Source organism: Aedes albopictus, chromosome 1, assembly GCF_035046485.1.
Source record: "Aedes albopictus strain Foshan chromosome 1, AalbF5, whole genome shotgun sequence".
NCBI classification, from domain to species: Eukaryota; Metazoa; Arthropoda; class Insecta; order Diptera; family Culicidae; genus Aedes; species Aedes albopictus.
In genome coordinates this window covers 124701247-124714459 of record NC_085136.1, presented here as the reverse complement: position 1 = coordinate 124714459, position 13213 = coordinate 124701247, and positions in this window count along the sequence as shown.

Below are 13213 nucleotides of genomic sequence, written 5' to 3'. Positions count from 1 at the left end.
ATTGGGAAAAAAATATACAAAGAAAGCTTCCATATTAGACTGTCCCAAAAAAATCGATGTTCGAAAAAGGTGCTCAACCCTTAATTGAAAGATATGCATATTTGAAGCATTTTTGTAGAACATTCCGATTTTCTAAAAAATCATTTAGAGGTTCCGCTAGGGCGATTTTTGAAAATTGGCCTTTTTTCATAAAAAGTCTCAAAAAAATCATTTTTTTTCGTAATATTTTTTCAACTTCTGATTTTTTTCAATATTTTTGTATTTTTCTATAAACCTCTAGGCATTTTTGAATAGAATTCTTAAATATTGTATTTATATTGACGGCAGAACCGTTTTTATGTTGATAAAAACTATTTTTTTGGAAATGTTTCATCTAAATTTGAGAAAAAAAAATACATGCACGATTTTTTATTTTCAATTTTGAAAGTTCTATCTGATAGTAGTACTATTTGTATGCGTCATTTCTCTAAAAAAAGATTTAAAATATCTTGTCTAGAAACTGATTGATTAGGATTTTAGTAAATGGAAAATTTGGAAATTTTTTGCAAAACTTTGTATATTTGGAATATTGTAAGGTCTTTGTGACACTCCAATGTTCGTATATTAAAAAAAAGTTAAAGGAGCAGCTTTTCTTTGTTGGATGATCAAGCTAGTTTAAATAAAGATATTTAATTCTGGGCTGGTTGGCAGTAGATTCATGAAGAGCTTTCTGAATAACTACAAATATGACGGGTATTGTGGTTACTGGTAGCAACGCATTTAATTCGAAATTACGTCGTGGAATTCCCGACTACTGCGCCCCCTGAGCAGCTTTTCCTTGTTGGATGGTCTAGCTAGTTTACACATGGGTCTTTTAATCTGGGGTGATTGGCAGTAGATCCATGAAGAGCTTTTATCTGACTAACTACAACAATGACGGGTATCGTGGTTACTGATAGCAACGCATAAATTTCGATATTATGTCGTGGAATTCTCGACTATTACACCCCTTTTCTGAAGTAGTAAAAACCATTTCATGCAGAGGTAACATAATAGTGATGAAATCATTAAAAAATAACTAAGTTAAGTCAAGACTGATTTTAAAAAAACTTAGAAAATAATAGACAATAAGAGGCTTTTGGGGAAATACGAGATCTTATGATTCCTAACCGTCATGAGTTTTAGACTTAACTATGGTTTTTTTTATTGATTTTATCAATATTATATAATCTCTGCATGGAATGGTCGTTCCTATTTCAGAAAAAAGGGGCGCAATAGTCGGGAATTCCACGACGTAATATCGAACTAAATGCGTTGCTACCAGTAACCACGATACCCGTCATATTTGTAGTTATTCAGATAAAAGCTCTTCATGAATCTACTGCCAACCAGCCCAGAATAAAAAAAAACATGTTTAAACTACCTTGACCATCCAACAAGGAAAGCTGTTTTTTTAACTCTTTTTTTAATATACCAACATTGGAGTGTCACAAAGGCCTTACAATATTCCAAATACACAAAGTTTTGCAAAATTCTTACTTATCCCCTTCAAGAATGCCTAGAGGTCCACAGAAAAATACAAAAATATTTTTAAAAAAAATATGAAATTCAAAAAAAAAATACGAAAAAATGTTTTTTTTAGACTTTTCATAAAAAAAGGCCATTTTTGAAAAATCGCCCTAGCGGAACCTTGAGCGGAACCTCTAAATGATTTTTTAGAAAATCGAAATGTTCGACAAAAATGTTTCAAATATGCATATCTTTCAATTAAGGGACCTTGACTTTTTGAAAATCGATTTTTTTGGGACAGTCTATTCCATATATTGTTTTGTGATTTACTGCCGGTGCAGAGGCTTTACTTCAACTTCACCCTTAACCTTCCGTTAGTCGCGCGGTTAGCCACCACCGTCAGCACCACGCGACTGCTGAGTACATAAAGTGAGCTTTTTACAACGTTTTTTTTTTTTTACAAAATACAGCAACGCGATTACTCAAGGGTTAAATTTAAATTAAAAGAGAATATGTATTAGACTGGGTCAACAAAGTCGACTTTTTGAAACAAAGCTTTTTTGATTCCTTTTAGCGTCCAAAACAACTGTGCAAAATTTTGGAGCTATTGATTGCTTCCCCATATTCCGCATTGCGATTGAAATTTGTATGATATTTAGTATGGGAAAAGGTGCTTTTAAACATTTTTCTCAATAATTGATTCTTTTTGTCCAAAACGATCTAACTAACGACGTTGAAGTATAGCCAAAGATATGCCGAAAAACTTTGCCAAAGACCGCAAAGTGATCCGACACTTGTGAAAAAAGTTATAACGTATAGATTGCCCGGTGGTGCTAACATTTAACATGTGAAGGAATACCATCAATAATAAAATCTTAATTTTTCGTCTAAGTCACCAAGCGAATAACTTCTTTCACAAGCGTGGGATAACTTTGCGGTCTTCGGCAAAGTTTTTCGGCATATCGTAGGCTATACTTTAACGGAGTAGTGTGCGGTAGTTCGGCAGCAGCAAAGCTTCGCGCGCTCGCTTTGCTAGATTTTTGCGATTTGTTTTTCTTCTCTGCGGGGCACCGACGACGGGAAGCCAAGCAGTCAGTAGTGTCAGTGTGCGGTAGTTCGGCAGCAGCAAAGCTTCGCGCGCTCGCTTTGCTAGATTTTTGCGATTTGTTTTTTTTTTTCTCTCTTCTCTCTGCGGGGCTCCGACGACGGGACGAGCGTGCGCGCGCCGTGGTTGAGTCGGTTCCGAATTTTTCGCTTTCCTTCGGCGCTAGTTTCCAATACACTTTTAGTTGATAATAAATATTTTCTTTCATTTTTTGCATTTACACAAAAGAGTGAAAAATGTTAGTTCGGGTTCGCCGGTCGAGAAAAAATCCGGGAGCCGACAAGTGAGTCGCGTTCAGTGTATTTCTGTGTGGAATAGACTAAAGGTTTCTGCTCCCTAGTGGAGTGGAGACGCGCGATAGAATTTTCTTTTTGGCTAGTTCTTGCGTCGAAAAGTGGTCGGTTGTTAACGGCGGTTTGTGTATATTGATCCATTGTCAAATCATATCACCAACCATAGGTGACTCCCGGACTGACAATGTACCTTACCCTACTAACAAAAAATTCCTTCCTGAGACAAACGTGGAGATGCAGCGATTCGCGGTCTTTTTAACAACGTTTGTCTTACTAACATTCCCTTCCATCCTCGATGACCGTAAGGACGTGGCCGGCGCCGTTATTGACCTTATTAAAGTTGAGAGCTCTCGACCTGTGTACATTGAGAATAGTAAGCTAGTCCCAAGCCCTATTCATTGGTTCCTTGTGCAATTTCGATTGCTCTGGTCAATCACGGAGTAGCAACTACGAATTGTGCGGTCATCTATGCTCATGCTCATGCTCATCGTAGGCTATACTTTAACGTCATTAGTTACATGGTATTAGACAAAAAAATCAACTTATGAGTAAAATGCAAAAAGTACGTTTTCCCATTCTAACTTCCATACAAATTTAAATCGCAATGCGGAATGCGAGGACGCAACCAATCGCTTCCAAATTTTGCACAATTTTGGACGCTAATAGGGTCTGGGACTATTTGGGCAGGAGCACCTATTTTGGGCACTTGCTGCTGTAGCTCAGCCAATTTTCAGCCAATTGACTTAATTTTTGGAATACGGTAAGATACGCATAGTATCTGGTCATGTACAAAATTTCATATCAATCGGTTCGAAATTGACTGAGGAAATTTGTTCTAGAAATCACGGGTAAAAAGTTCTATAGCAACCCCTCCCCCCGACAGAACATTTTCTTCCTAGCACCAAATGAAAGCTTTGACTTGGTGGGTGACATAGCGATACTGACACCGTGCTAATTTTCGGTTGCAATTCTGCGGCTGGCTCGCTGGACCTGACAAAAATTCCCTATTTCCCGTAGGACAATGGTGTACAGTTGAGCACAAAGTCATCTCTGGTAATCGGACATCAATCAACCACCCATAACATAATTAACAAACGCTGTTGTGAGCCGCTCTTCCTGGAGAACAGATGCTCAGGTTTGCAGAAGCAAACCCCCCCTTCCCTGTCAGCCTACGACCAAAGTTCCCACCGGGATTGGTTACCCGATCGTCTCTAAGGTTACTCGCAGTTTCCGGCCGGTACCACGGGGAGGTAGGGATAGGAGTTGCTGGGAAGAGGCTAGTGACCTCGAGGGTATCTGAATTACGCATTACCCAGCCTTTACCGTGCCATGTTTTTGACCTAACAAAATTTGACAAAGTTTAAACAGTGGATATCAAAATAGCGATTGCCTTTGTAGTGGTATGAATCTATAATATTATCAATCCAATTGAAATTCGGAGGTTAAGATTTTAGAAAATAGGGGGTTTCTTCAAATCTGTACATCGAACCTAACTTCAGAAGCGAAGCACTGTGTAGTACACTTGGATTGATAATATGTGATAATATTATCGGCCTTTTCACGAGTCGCTTCACAGTTCTACGGTGGAAATGGCAGGGATGTGCATGCAAGTGTTATTTCCTAGAGGCAAGATAGATATAACAAGAGAAAATGTAAAGTGTTGTTCAGAATTTCTCACAGTTGCTCAGATTTTCTCCCATTTATACCAAAGTGTGATCTGGCACCAATTTCAAACTGCAAAGTGTAGCGTGTACTGAATGAAAATTGCAGTTTTAGGAATGTTTTTCAATAAATTTCATCTATCATCGATAAAAAATGTAACTCCGAAATTCTCAGAGTTGCTCTCGTTTGCACAGTGCAGTGTCTTGCTGCAAGGTTATTCTACAGTTGTAAACAAATGAATACACATACTTTTCGAAGAAACACACATGAGAACCAAATAGATGATCGACTTATTTGACACGATCCATAAAATGGCAATACGATTGACCTAATATACAGAAATCATGAATACATTTTGTTAAGAATCTTTGAAAATAATCATTACAGTTAAATGAAATAGTTGATTTAATTTTCAGTTCAATTCGCGGGCGTCAGACGTTTAGGCAAAATATATTTTTCCAGTGTCATCAATAATAGTTTTCCAAAGAATGCTACATTTGTTGAGTTCATTGTAGTATTAATTTAGTAAACTTAGTCAAGTTAAATGTGTTAGAACAAACCAATGATGACTCATATCTGCTAGCTATCAGTTACAAGTTTTTTTCCTCTTAACAAAAAAGTGGGTGTTAGAAGGGTAAAAAGTAGAAACTGTTGCTTTTCAAGGACGTGGTTAGGGCAAGTTACTTCCCCAACTGACTACAGAGTATTCGGACAGCACACATAACACCCAGTGGTCCAGTGAAGAATTTTCCGTTCGACGAAAAGTTTTCTCCGACTGAAGAGGGAATCGAACCCACACTCCGTGGGACCGAACACGACTAACGACGCCATGTGGTTACCACGAGTCCACAAATTTCCATAAAAAAAACTCTGTGTTTTCTTGTCAAGGGTAACCTGAACATCCTAATCCACATTGGTCCAGAAATTTACAGTATTAATGCTACTCTATTTCTCTCTCCTTTATGTTTATGAAAAAAATACTGGGAATTGTTGCTTCCCATGGACGTGGTTAGGGCAAGTTACTTCCCCAACTGACTACAGAGTATTCGAACAGCACACCTAACACCCAGTGGTCCAGTGAAGAATTTTCCGTTCGACGTAAAGTTTTCTTCGGCTGGAGAGGGAATCGAACCCACACTCTGTGAGACCAAACACGACTGACGACGCCATGTGGTTACCACGAGTCCACAAATTTCCTTAAAAAAAACTCTGTGTTTTCTTGTCAAGGGTAACCTGAACATCCTAATCCACATTGGTCCATAGCATTTGAACGCTTTCAATGCTAATTTAATTATCTTTTCTACTATTTTCCCTTTTAAGCCACTCATCTTTTGAAATAAAAGATACATGGGCTCGTCCGAACACATACATTGAGTAACATGAATTTAAGCGTTGGAAACTCTTTAAAGTTTGTAGCATGTAGGTTCTAGGAAAACGATTACCAACTAAACTCAACTAAATAAGACACCGTAATTGATAAGCTTTAATTTAATACGAGTTTTTTTTTAATTATGATTGAAGTATATTTAGGTTTGAAAGTCGTACCATATCAAAGATCTAGAGAACGTGTTTAATAATTCATCATCTCTTTGGTCCTTTTTTAATCTAAAATTATTACTTTGACATTGTTGTAGGACTTCACTATTGCCAAGTTGAGCATATCAATGAAATTGCTTCTTCTGAAGGTAGTATGGACAACTGATTCAGTTTAAGAGAACTGTCACATTTTTGGTAGAATACTTTAACGAAATATTATTCGGTAAGTTGAGTGACGGCTTTGAATAGGTGCATCGTGTGTTACGGCTGAAGTAATTTCGATAGATACATAATGAAAGCAGCGTTACTTATCGTAACTTTTGATGCTTAGCTTCCTGTCCCAAGTAGAGTGCTCCTATAAAATTCCTCCTTTTTCCGCATATGATTTTGAAAAGAGATCTAGTTAGGGGCGAAATGTCAATTTTCCTTACGGAACACCAGACCACCCTATTTTTCCGCGCGGAAAAATGGTAGCTCCATTTGATTTGCACGGGAAGCGTTACCACTATTACACTGTTTTCTTTACTTAATATCTACGACCTGCTCTAGTAGTTTTGAAGCTGAAGAATTGCGTTTCTTATCTTATTATACTGTACGCACAAAGTGGAAACTAGCCATTAGGTGAGACATTGTGCTGTGGTAAAGTTGGAAACAAAAAATGTCGAATGCTCAGTCAGATGATATATAAATTAATGAACTATTTCCAGAAAAAGCCGATGAAAACGGAAGAATTTGCAAAATAGCCATTTGCAAAGCATTTAACTGCAAAAGTTCGGACGAGATAAATACACTATTTGTGGATAAATGGAAATATCTCATCACAAAATCACCTCTCTCAAAGATGCAGTCTTATGAAAAGTTAAAAGAATATATGGGGCACCTTGATTATATGGAAAATCAAATAAAGGATATTCAGGATAGTGAAAAAACTGAAGTAGACAGATTTTTTAGTAGCAGATTGATTACCAAACGAGAAACAATATACAGCTCTAGTCCGTACTATAGAAAGTGCCAGCAAGATTATGAGGAATCAATTACATTAGAATATAAAAACAAAGATGAACAAAATGAATTTTGTGCTGGCGCTCTACATAAATTCATTCAAACGTTTCTACAAAAATATGTAACTTACTTACAATTCTGGACTGCTTTGTTAACATACAAAAAATATCCAGATATTACTAATATGAAAATCAAACAACAGCTCAATCGCGCGAACGACGGTCCTATTGAAGAGTATCATCATGTTCTTAAGAAAAATATTGAAGAATGTCCTGCTGTGGGATCAGGTAAAATAAGAATTGATGATCACATAATTCATATTTACATTTCTGATGTCGAACATAAAATTAATAAGTATGAGAATGCTATTCCAAATTCAAGAAACACGCGAACCACAGCCAGTAAACGTGTAAAATGTACTCCTTTGGCGAATTCAACACCTCTACATGCAAAAACTATTAAACATGGCAAATCTAAATTAAAAACAAATAAAAGTGCACAAAATTCTATGAATAGCTCCAATACATCTTTGACAAACACAATTATCATGAAAGATCTGCTTGTAGATCAACTACCAAGGGCAAAAGAAAAATTTAGGAAGGATAACTCAAAATTTTCTTGCGTGAAAGGAAAGCATAAATTAACATTTTTTGATCAAAAACTGGAACCAGCCAACAAAATTGGTAAAATAGCAATGTATCAAAATGATGATTTGGAAAGCATATATGAATTAAATGTAACAGCGTCATAAGAAAACGTGTTTCTAAAGGCATCCGAAAAAAATGCCAACGTTTTTCGACTATTGTTGAGGAGAAAATGAAGAAGAAGCAGAAAAAAACAGAAGATGCTGAAGAATATTTTGATGAATTTTCAGATACACAATTATTTAAATGGTTTGATACATTTTTCCCAAATATGATAGTTGAAAGCATAAATTATTATTAAGATAATACTAAGGAACATTGCAATAATCTAAACCGTGTCGCTAAGACTATCAGATTTCAGAACAGTGTGATCAAACAGCTGGCAGAGTTGAGTTTCAAACTTTTTAATAGAATATTGTTTGCAAATGCTACTAATTTCAAACAATATTTGTGGATCTTACTTGGATTGTGATCAAGGTATGAATCTGTTTGGCTTAGGTCGTACACGCCTCTCAATTTTCTCGTGTACGTCAATTCGAAAACGATTGTTTGGTGAATTCGCTGTAGTAATTATTCCTATATTGTCTAGTAATCACTTTTCAGTAGCAATTATTGATAAAAGCAAAAATTTATTTACTTATATGGATTCCAAGAAAATCAATTCACCTAAATCGATGTTCGAAATACTAAAGACTCAAATATCGAATTATGAGCGAAAATATCAAAATTCACCTGATGAAAACAGATGATTCTTCAAAAGCTGATCAAAAATTAGAAAACACAAAGTGTGTCTTGTAATATTCAAGGAGACGAGTTACATTGTGAAATTCAGTTATTATCCAACGTGGAAAACTATTTGAAAGAGAAAGAAATATTAAAAAGTCATTGTTGTAATGATTCAGCTTCAACATTATTTGAGCAGATGGCAAGTCAAGCAAAAAGTGTAACGCCGGTATCGCTTCCTGAGGAAATCAAATGATCCTGTCACTTTTCCGCGCGGAGAAACAGCTTATTCTGTTATTCCGAAAGAAAAACTGACGTTTCGCTCCATACTAGATCAGTTGACAAATATACTTGCTGAAAAATTATGTATTTCACTTAAGTGTTTTACTTGGTAACAGGAAACTTACCTTTATGATGGGGAAGCAATCCCGTGCCCAAGGGGGGGTTTTGGAGGTTCACTTATTTCCATTATCGAAATTCCATATACTTGGCACCTCTCCGCCTTTTTCCGGAATCACGTAAAACCCCTCCCTTGATGCCTTTTCTGTACGCAGACCTGTGAAGAGAGAAACAATGTAAATTCAACCAAAAATGTTATATCACGATAATCTCGTGAAGTTCTTGCAGGATAGGACAAATAGTGGGTTTAAAAATCAAGCTGACGGCTATCGGGCCGTTGATTGATTATTATAAAATATGATAACAATATTATATTCCTGTTATAGAAAAAATAATAATTAAACTCTCTGTATAATCAAATAAACTCAGTTAAGTTGAAAAAAATAAGTATTACATTTTAAAAATGATATTTCCTTTATGTAAAAACAAGTACAACATAAACACTTGCCATCATTTTTCATGAAACATTGAACACATTAAACAATAAAATGGAATCAACTTGATATTTGACAAATAAATTGATCTTGGAAGTTTTGTGCATTTATAATGCCACCAACGCCGACAATAGTCACAGCGTATCCACTTTAATTGTAAACTATGTGTTTTATCTTCACTCATAAAAATGGATAGCTCATCGGACCATGATGAGTTATCAACTATTCCGCATGATGGGCACATGTTTTGAATGTTATCAGATGATTCTAGTATAACGTTCATCAAATATTGTCTATAACTGACAGGGTTGAACATATTCATTAATATTTCCCTCTCTTTCAAATAGTTTTCCACGTTGGATAATAAGTGAATTCCGCAATGTACCTCGTCTTCTTGAATATTACAAGATACACTTTGTGTTTTTAAATTTCTGATCAGTTTTTGAAGAATCAACCCGTTTTCATCAGATGAATTTTGATATTTTTGCTCATATTTCGATATTTGAGTGTTTAGTATTTCGAACATTGATTTAGGTGAATTGATTTTCTTGGAATCCATATAAGTAAACAAATGTTTGCTTTTATCAATAATTGCTACTGAAAAGTGATTACTAGACAATATAGGAATAATTACTACAGCGAATTCCCCCAACAATCGTTTTCGGATGGACGTCCACGAGAAAATTGAGAGTCGTGTACGACCTAAGCCAAACAGATTCATACCTTGATCACAATCCAAGTAAGATCCACAAATATTATTTGAAATTAGTAGCATATGCAAACAATATTCTATTAAAAAGTTTGAAACCCAACTCTGCCAGCTGTTTGACCACAGTGTTCTAAAATCTGATAGTCTTAGCGACAAGGGTTGACAAGAAGCCACGCTTAAATTATTGCAATGTTCCTTAGTGTTATCTAAATAATAATTAATGCTTTTAACTATCATATTTGGGAAAAATGTATCAAACCCTTTAAATAATTGTGTATCTGAAAATCCCTCAAAATATTCTTCAGTATCTTCTGTTTTTTTCTACATCTTCTTCATTTTCTTCTTCAACAATAGTCGACAAACGTTGGCATTTTTTTTCGGATACCTTTAGCAACACGTTTTCTTGTGACGCTGTTACATTTAATTCATATATGCCTTCCAAATCATCATTTTGATACTTTGCTATTTTACCAATTTTGTTGGCTGGTTCCAGCTTTTGATCAAAAAATGTTAATTTGTGCTTTCCTTTCACGCAAGAAAATTTTGAGTTGTCCTTCCTAAATTTTTCTTTTGCCCTTGGTAGTTGATCTACAAGCATATCTTTCATGATTATTGTGTTTGTCAAAGATGTATTGGAGCTATTCATAGAATTTTGTGCACTTTTATTTGTTTTTAATTTAGATTTGCTATGTTTAATAGTTTTTGCATGTAGAGGTGTTGAATTCGCCAAAGGAGTACATTTTACACGTTTACTGGCTGTGGTTCGCGTGTTTCTTGAATTTGGAATAGCATTCTCATACTTATTAATTTTATGTTCGACATCAGGAATGTAAATATGAATTATGTGATCATCAATTCTTATTTTACCTGATCCCACAGCAGGACATTCTTCAATATTTTTCTTAAGAACATGATGATACCCTTCAATAGGACCGTTGTTCGCGCGATTGAGCTGCTGTTTGATTTTCATATTAGTGATATCCGGATATTCTTTGTATGTTAACAAAGGAGTCCAGAATGGTAAGTAAGTTACATATTTTTGTAGAAACGTTTGAATGAATTTGTGTAGAGCGCCAGCATAAAATTCATTTTGTTCATCTTTGTTTTTATATTCTGATGTAATTAATTCCTCATAATCTTGCTTGCACTTTCTATAGTACGGACTAGAGCTATATATTGTATCTCGTTTGGTAATCAATCTGCTACTGAAAAATCTGTCTACTTCAGTTTTTTCACTATCTTTAGTATCCTTTATTTGATTTTCCATATCATCAAGGTGCCCCGTATATTCTTTTAACTTTTCATAAGACTGCATCTTTGAGAGAGGTGATTTTGTGATGAGATATTTCCATAGATACACAAATAGTGTATTTATCTCGTCCAAACTCTTGCAGTTAAATGCTTTGCAAATGGCTATTTTGCAAATTCTTCTGTTTTCATCGGCTTTTTCTGGAAATAGTTCATCAATATCTTTGAACATACATTTGGTGACATGTGACGTACACAATCTCAATATTACTTTTTCACAATTGAAATTCTTGTCCTTGTTTTTCAACATTAGCCAATTAGCACTTTGCTGTAAATATTGCGAAATTGACATACCATTACACGCCTCTATAAGGCTTCCGATGAGAGCAAATGAAAAATCTGTGGTTATAGTTCTTATAACATGATTAAGATTTTTAATGTTACAATTTACACGCATATATCTAATTATGCGGTAAAAGTTATTAGAGAGGTTATCTAAATGATGGTCATTGGTAAAGAAGACAGCAATCGGAAAAATGGTTGTTGTACTATCTGATTGAACATTTTTATATCTCATAATCATACTATAGTAGTATATATCAGATCCCGAAAAAACCTTTTTCCACTTTGTTCCAGTTGCATCAATGTATATATCTAACGCTGCATTGTCACGTTTTGCTATTTTTCGCATTAACAATACATGAGTTTTTTTCATTAAAATAACATTAAACGGTTTCCTGTCCAGCTGGAAAATATAGGTATCCTTTTGCTTGGAAAATTCAACTAACGAGTCCCAACAATCTTTACTGCCTCTGAGCTCACATCGAGCTTCCGTAGCAATTTGTCGAACAGAACTATGCGACACACAATTTTTCAAATTTTTATTAACTGCAAATTCTTTGGCAGAATTCAAAATTTCGTTGTCCGCTTCTCTTATAAACTGGCGAGGTCTCGTACGAAGTAACTGGTCTTTAACTGTTGCTCGCGTCTTTCCTCTTATTTGATTTGCCAGAGGTTCTGGATGATAAATTATGTCCATATCATGATAAACTTTAAAAATTATAGGTTCGGTTCCTGTTTTATGGAAGGTGCTACTATAAATGAATCGTTTACAAGTTGGATGAGAGCAAAGTGCATATATTTTAATGGTCCTTTCACTCTTTTTCTTGGGGACATAATCATCTTTTCCTTTAAAATATACAGTACATGTTTTGTTAGGACATCGCAAATTATCATGATGACTTTCATATTTGATTTTCTCACTCATAGTTTTAAGCTGTCTTCTATTGAAATGTCCCTCATTATATTGGAATAATTTTTTATTTATAGGGTTTAAATATTCCTCAAGCTGTTCGCGAGTCCAACTAAAGGATATGCCTGAGTACCAAAACTCTGACATTTTAAAATTTAACTGTCTATTATTTCTATCTGCAAACTTCATAGCAATGCTGTTTTTACTGTTTTCATCAATTGTATGTTCCTGTGACATTGGCTGGTCGAAATCACATGACGAAAAATAGGGTATGGCCGATAAGGTTTCAGAATTATCGATGATTTTATTCTGTTCTTCCGTAGGTGCATCTGCGTGACTGTATTCACGGAAATTGAAATCAATCATCTTTTTCAATTCTATACGTTTTTTGCTACAACACAATGGATCAACCTTTTCTAGGTAATTGATTCCATTTTCAATGCTATTGACGATAAATGTAGCATTATGAATGACAAAAATGCCACAATTGAAAGTGTCGCACTGGCGATCACTTTTCAAAGAACTCAAACTCCAACGCTTCTTAACCGCCATTCTTGCATTATTACTTTGCAGCGAGTACTTTTTCATTGAGTTAATAAACAAATCTAATATATTATCACGATTTACACTTTTTGAACTGCCTGAGTTCATCAAATATACCAAATTACTTTTCAAGTCTAAAACAATGAGAAAAAAATGTAAATCTTCGTGCATTGGT